This window comes from Orycteropus afer, unplaced genomic scaffold (genome assembly GCF_000298275.1).
Source record: "Orycteropus afer afer isolate SDZICR_OR568_19922 unplaced genomic scaffold, OryAfe1.0 scaffold00100, whole genome shotgun sequence".
NCBI classification, from domain to species: domain Eukaryota; kingdom Metazoa; phylum Chordata; class Mammalia; order Tubulidentata; family Orycteropodidae; genus Orycteropus; species Orycteropus afer.
The window spans coordinates 8425511-8433388 of NW_006921687.1; positions in this window are offsets into that span (position 1 = coordinate 8425511).

The window sequence follows — 7878 nt, forward strand, 5'->3', positions numbered from 1 at the left end:
TGGAACCACCAGCCTTCTGGTTAGCAGGCAAATGCCTTAGGCACTATGTCACCAGAGCGCCTAAAGATTTAATTAGTAGCTGTATATTTATAATTCTTTAATGAATGTACTTTTATTCCTAAAAGCTGAATTCAATTGTGTTTATTGAAGACTTACAGATTTATAGGAACCACTGGCCTCTTTATGTTTCTTTCAGACACCAGTTCTTAATACATAATTGAGATAATAATTTTTGTGCATTTTTTAGAAGATCTATGGTTTACTTAATTTCTTCTAGCATTGTTTTCCTAACTGTAAAATAGGAACAACAATAATTTTACCTTAAAGGATTATGAAGATTAGATGATCTAATGTAAGGCTAACAATTCATAAACTATAAAATACAGATATAAAGTATCAATTGCACTATCATAGTTTATTTGAACCTACAATTGATCTTTCTGCCTTCCATTTTTCCCTGACTACATCTTTCTTCATAAAGATTCTCTCTCTCTTTCATAGTCTTAAACACCTAGGGTGGCAAAGAGTCATGATATCTTTGTCCACCATTTATACTAGTTGTATTTGAGGAAATTCAGCTAGATATAAATTGAGATCCCCTTAACGAAGGTTGGGCAATTTACTTCCATAGTAATACCACCTCAGAAACCCAAGGAGGGTGTGATAGTTGGAGCTGTGTATGAACTTGGCTGGACCACAGTTCTGTGTGGTTTAAATAATTGTGATGTGGGTTATTTATTTCCATGATGGGATTGGATGTATATGTTTTGAGCAGCCAATCCATTGAAAGGGAGTTTTTCTAGGGGTGTAGCCTCCTTCCAATATATTTATGGACATCCTGGGAAAAAGAAACACTCTTCTGTGGATTGGGATCCTGTCGTGCTGCCTATAACTATTTTAAACAATCCACCATTTGACAATGTTGAGCGAACAATCCAACATTCACCAATTCACCATGATGATCTTGTATTCATCATTCGTTGGAGTCAACAGCCAGTACTGCCTGCCAACCTTGAGCTCGTCAGCCCCTGCAGCTGTGTGATTCGGGAAAAGCTTCCAGCTTTACGTTTGATCTGAGAACTTGGGACTTGCCAGCTTCTATAAGTGTGTGAGCCATTTTCCTAAGATAAATTTCTCTTTCTCTATAGGTATACATAAGCTTTACTGGTTTTGCTTGTCTAGAGAATCCAGTCTAACACAGAGGGGTCGCTATGAGTTGGATATGACTCAGTGGCAGTTGAGTTAGATGATTAAATTTTTTTATTTAATAAGCATTTATGTTTTTAATATTTTAATTAAAAGGATTAACATTCCCAATGGGAGATGATTTCCATGATAAATCGTCCTTCTCCTTTCAACATAACAAAGTATATCTTTGCATTTATAATTTGTCTTTTAAAAGAAAATAAAGTTTCTTCTACCTCAGAGCTATTTAAGAAATCAAGCACAGTACCTGTCATGCATTTTTAAAATTCAATTCATAGAAAAAAATAAAGAACGAAAAAGCATGAGAGTCACCACAAACAGTACAAGTGTTAAATAAAACAACAGGAAAGAAAATGCAGTGGCTCTTCACATAGGTCTTCAAAAATAGGCCTGAATATCACCAGTTAAGCAAAACTTTTCAGTTGTATCAATGGAACTTTTTTTTTTTTTTTTTAAGACAAGGCAGGGAATAATTACTAACAGGATTTTTATATAATATACCTGTACAAGTCAAAACCAAGAGGAGCTTAAATTTATTCTGACAGATAAGCCTTGAATTATTCAGCTTTCCAGCTAAAAATCTTTCACGTGACTCTTCTGGAGAATTTAAACCCCAATCTATTTCAAACACATGTTTACAGAGGAAATATATAAAGTGTGCATGCATTGGTTTTACATAGATCTGGAGCAAATAAAAGTGGTATACATTTTAAGAAAGATTAATTAATAGAAAACCCAAATAAAAAATATTTTCCTGATTCGATTATTGAAGAATCCTTTTATTGAAATTGTGCTTTGGTTCTTAAATAATGTAATGCTTACATGTGATTAGATGAAGCCCAAAGGAATTTTCACCTAATCGGGTACCTAGTGGGAGAAGATATTGCTTCCAGACCTTTACCATTACCAGGAACAAAAAATATCTGCACATTATCCAGATGGAAGGTTGTGCTTGGTAATCAAATCTGTAAGTTGCTATAAATACTAGCAATCCCATTTCTTGATGGTTTGGGGCTATTTGTCAAAGCAGTCTCTACTTTGACTCTAGACACCATGATGTCTTGGTAAGGTTCATGATTCTGTAGCTGCAGTCTTTGGGCTCAGGATATATTAAAGGCCATCTCTGCTAATAGAATTTGTATTTGCTTCTTTCTCCTAAGGTAGGACTTTAAGAAATTACTTCTGTGATGAAAGTGGAGTCCTGGTGGTACAGTGGTTAAAGCGCTCAGCTGCCAACCAAAAAGTTGGTGGTTCAAATTTACCATCCAGTCTGCAGGAGAAAGATGTGGCAGTCTGCTTCCATAAAGATTTACAGCCTTGGAAATCCTATAGGGGAGTTCTGCTCTGTCCCATAGGGTCATTATGAATTGAAATTGACTTGATGGCAGTAAATTTGGTTTGGTTGGGTGCTGAAAGGAGAAAAATGTCTCAGGTATATTTTCTGTTTCAAATATCAGCTGGTTCACTTATGACGGACAACTTTCAGTGGAGTATCCAGACTAAGACAGACTAGGAAGAAAGGCCTGACAATCTGCTTCTGGAATTTAGCCAGTGAAAACACTATGGATCCAGACAGAACACTGCCTGAAATAATGCTGGAAGATGAGCCCCCTAGGTTGGAAGACACTGCACAATGACTGCAATAATAAACTGAAACCTGCCAATGATCATGAAGATGGCACAGGACTGGCAACGTTTTTTATGTTGTATATAGGATTACCATGAGTCAAAGCCAACTCAGTGGCAACTAACAATGACAATATGTGCTTTCTATTACTGCTTATCATCAATGAAATAACCAGCATGGTAATTTCTCTCACCATATTCCCTGAGCACCTCTGAAATCTTTTGGAGGTCAGAGAGCTTAGCTTAAAATAAATAAATCTTTGAATTACAGGCCTGGTTGTAATATGCTCTTGTAATCCTTTACAAGAAGCAGGAAAGTAATTCTTGAACACGAGTTGTTCAGAAGAGTTTCTAGAGTCTGAGTGGGTGGTTGTTGTTGTTGTTATGTGTCATCGATCTGAGTGGGTAGCACATTCCATTGCTATGATATTCTCTAGCTGCCTATCAGAGATGGCACCTGGCATTTGCTATTCCTTAGTTAATGAGTACAGTGCAGCTATCAGGTAAGATGGCCCTTGAACTGGCTTAGCCAATTAAAGATGTTCAGGGAGAAGTAGCAGCAGGACATCCTATGGCTCAGTGTGTTTGCTTTGTCCTGCTTCTTCTCAAATATCTCTCAAGACAGCCTCTAACACTCTAGTGTGGGCCTTTTAAGCCAATGCAACTTATCTTCTTTTGCCTTAGACTCTTTCTGCACTGAAATTAAACTGATCTTCTCTGAAGGTATAGAATTGGGACAAACATGGCAACATTTAACTGTCAAGAGACTTGATAAGCACTGATCCTGTTTTATAACTTGGGCATTATCTCAGCTTTTCTACATTAAAAACCAGCTCCATGGGGTTATTTCTAGTACCTTAGGTGAGACAGGTGGAATGAACCTATTAAATGCAAACTATGCCCACTCCAAATTTAGCAAAAACAGCTAAATCATGCAGTGGTGGTGTTTCAGCTTCTTTATAGTTTTGAGTTAAGGAAATAAACTAATTCCCTTGATTCTTATTCTTTCTCCGGCATAAACTTGCTTTACTAATGTACAGACAGTCCTCCTTTGCATCTGCTTCTGAACATTGAAAATGCCTTTTCTCTCCCTATATAATTATGTTGTTGTTGTTGTTGTTATTTGCCGTCGAGTCAGCCCTGACTCATAGCAACCCCTCCTTGGGTTTCCGAGGCAGTATCACTACGGAAGTAGATTGCCCCATCTTCCTTCCGAGGAGTGGCCAGTGGATTTGAACTGCCAGCCTTCTGTTTAGCAGTCAAGTGCCTTAGGCACTATGCTACCAGAGCTCCTTATATAATTATGCATTGCTAAAATTTTTTTTAAAAAATTATTTCACAAGGATTTCAATGCTGAAAAATATGTCATACTGGGTAGAGTCTAATGTCAGAAGACAGGGGAAATAAAACAAAATGGGAAAAGAGAATCAAGAAAAACAACCATTTTGAGAACAAAATTTAATTTTATTGGGAAACATTCTGTACACTCTCTTCTCTCCATAAGATAGATCTCCATTCAAGGAACTTTCACTGTCTTGTGTAAACAGAGAGCACTGTGTGAGCAGATGGTCAGCAGTTTCACTGGGCCAGAAACTCTGAACTTGAGGAAAGGAGAATATTCTAATGAAAGAATTTGAAAGAAATTGTAGGGCTGTGATGGCTAAAATTTTCTTAATCCTGGTAGCTTTTGCCTAATATCCCAAATCATACATTATTGGGAGGTTATTTATTTCACTCTCTGTGGTAACGATTTTCTTGTTGAGATGAAAGTGACCAGTATTTGATTTTCGTAGTGGTATATCTGGTGGCAAAAAATAAGCAAACTATTCTTAACTTAAAGCTTTTTGCATGATCATCATTTAACATCCTCACCATGCAAGTGCTCTTAACAATCATCAGCACAACAGAAAAAGAGATGGGCTTTGCAGCTAGATCTACAGAATAATTGGGCCATACGCAATTTTGGAAGTAACTTTAGGGAAGTAGAATGTCAAAGTTTATCATAATTTCAAGAATTTCTTTCCCTTTAACATTTGTTTTAGTTATGGTGTCATCACCTATTCCTAGGACAGAATAATTAGGATTTTCAAGCTTTTGGAGGACATAATACTCACCTGTATCGATAAGGTATTCACTGGCCAATATTTTTTTCAGATGTAGATCACCAAGTTCTTCTTCCTAGTCTGTCTTAGCCTGGAAGTTCCACTGAAACCTGTCCACCTTGGGTAATCCTTAAGGTATTTTAAATACCTGTAACATAGCTTCCAGCATCAGAGCAACATTCAAATCACCACAATAAGACAAACTGACAGAGAAGTGGTAGGAGAAAGCATTAAAGCTGTCAAGGATTTCATTTTACTTGCATCCATAACCAACACCCATTGTAGCAGCAATCAAAAAAATTAAATAACTTATTGCATTGGGCAAATCTGCTACAAAAGACCTATTTAAAGTGTTAAAAATCAATGATCTCATTTTGAGAACTAAGGTGCACCTGACCCAAGCAGTGGTATTCTCAAGCACTTCATATGCATCTGACAACTGGGCAATGGATAAGGAAGATTGAAGATGAGTTGTTGCATTTGAATTATGGTGTTGGCAAAGAATATTGGATATACCATGGACTTCCAGAAGAACAAATTTGTCTTGGAAAAAGTACAGTCAGCATGTTTCTTAGAAGCAAAGATGGTGAGACTTTTCTCACATACTGAAATGTGTTATCAGAAGGGACCAGACCCTGGAGAAGGATCTCATGCTTGGCAAAGTGGAGGGTCAGCAAAAAAGAGGAAGACACTCAACAAGATGGATTGGCACAGTGGCTGCAACAGTGGGCTCAAGTATAGCAACAATTATGAGGACAGTGCAAGACCAGGCAGTGTTTCATTCTGTTGTACATAGGGCCAGTATGAGGTGGAACCAACTCAACAGCATCTAACAGCAACAATAGTGTTCATCTGAATTAATTTAAGAGAAACATTGCTCAGAGTGTCTTCTGCAAGATATTAGTTCTGAGGGATGTTCACAGCTGTTGTTGTTAAAATGGATGGTAGAGGTGTGTGTGTGTGTGGGGGGGGTGGATTCTCTAACCAGATAAACTTAGGAAATGCTGAGTTAAGTAAAGATAAAAAGATTTATTTATTTTTGAGCCTATGATATGCTAATGTGTCCTGTGAAATGTTAAGGAGATATGCTTTTATTTGTCCAAGGAATGATTTTGAGGGAAAAACATTTCTCAAGACCAATATTCAAAGGAATATATTTTGAGGAAAAACATGTGGGACTATGAGTCAGTTATAATGCCCAGTTATACTATAAATAAGAAACAAAGTGAACTAGAATCAGCAGTGGTAATTTTATTCCTCTGAGTGGAGTTTGGTTTTCACTGTCTTCTGTGTTTTACTCACTGTCATGAGTAATGCAGTTAAAACATTGAGTCTAGATTACAGCTGGAGTCTTGCATCTTGCATTTTTATTAATATAAACCCTAGATAAATGGGTGATCTTATTAGTGATGATAGTGGCTTTGATAGGGCTAAACATTTCCAAACAAATCAGAATTTAAAAAAAAGTGAAAAAACAATCAAAGATTATAATCAAGGAATAATAATGAAATAGTTGTATCTGTCTTTTGAGAAGCTGGTAACTCTCACAAATAATGAGATCGTTTCTGTATTTATAAACTTCTGGAGAGCAAGGTATATGCCCATTGGTTTTTGTACATCTTACATTTATTTGATGATAAATAATTGCTTTTAAACTGAATTAGAGTAACTCATTGGAAATTCAGTCATTGTACTTCATGATGTTATAATGCCATGCTTTATTTAAAAAGACAGAAAACTAGAATTAACATTAAATATTTCTCTAGAAATATTTTGAATTTAGAGCTTCAGCAACAAAAATATTTTGAAGGATTTTATTTTAAAATTCTAGATTTTAAAAGTAATTTTAATGAGACAATAAGACTAGTTTTAACTTGTTTGCATCTCCAACACAGAATTCATTTAATTGTCTGAGAACTGAGGTATAATGCATCTTCTTCATCTGTCTGTTTATTTCCTGAATCTTGGTGTGATATTCACAGAGAGTCTTGTGCTTTTTACTAATGTGCATGCATGCATCAGTGTGTGAGTATGTATGTGAATTCATATTTTTTTCTTTAGTCCTAGTAAGTGGAAGCATTTATTTTGGTTAATCACAGAACAATTTTTAATAAAGTATATGATAGCATCCAGCATGGATTTGAGTTAAGTTTTATGTTAAAAAAAGGCCTCCGTTGTCATGATAGAATACAAAATGAAAGTGACACGTGATACCAAAACAGAGGCCATTATTACACTATTAAAGGTTTGAAAAGTGTAAATCAGTAAAATTGTAAAAAGTTAATTTGAAAACCAAGCACTATACTTGATAAAAACTGAGAATGATGAACACCAAGGATGAATAAGAAATACAGACTGAGGCAGCTAGCCATGTTAGTGTGAGGAAGCTCCCTAAGAAAATAAAGAAAACCAAAAGACAAGAGAAAAATGAATGTAGTTATTGTAATACTTATTTAGATTATAGGAGTACATGGTACTTATTATTTTATTTTACTACCATTAGGTTTTATGGTCACTTATTTCTTCATGTATTGTTCTAAGGGCTCCTTTTAAAAAAGTCATTCCTAGTTCTCAGTATGTTTTATTTAAAGCCCAAATAACAGAAAGGCTGGAAAATTTTATTTTCATGCATTTTTGGCCCCTGGAATGTATAATACAATGAAAAATCTATTTCAAGTATAGTGTGGATATGTATTTTTTTTTCTTGGCCAATTTCTTTTTTCAGGAAGACCAGTTTTAATGTCCTGGCTACAAAATGGCATTCCGTTCTTATGAAAGATACCCAGCAGTTACATTATAACAGTGTGTGGAATGTGGCTCCACATGAGAAGACTGGCAGAGATTCTTTCAAATTTTATTTTGCCAAGGCCTAAGCAAGATACTACAATCTTTCCTTTTCAATTCACATAAATTGCCAGTAATGTTTTCTTGGGGAAAAAAAAAA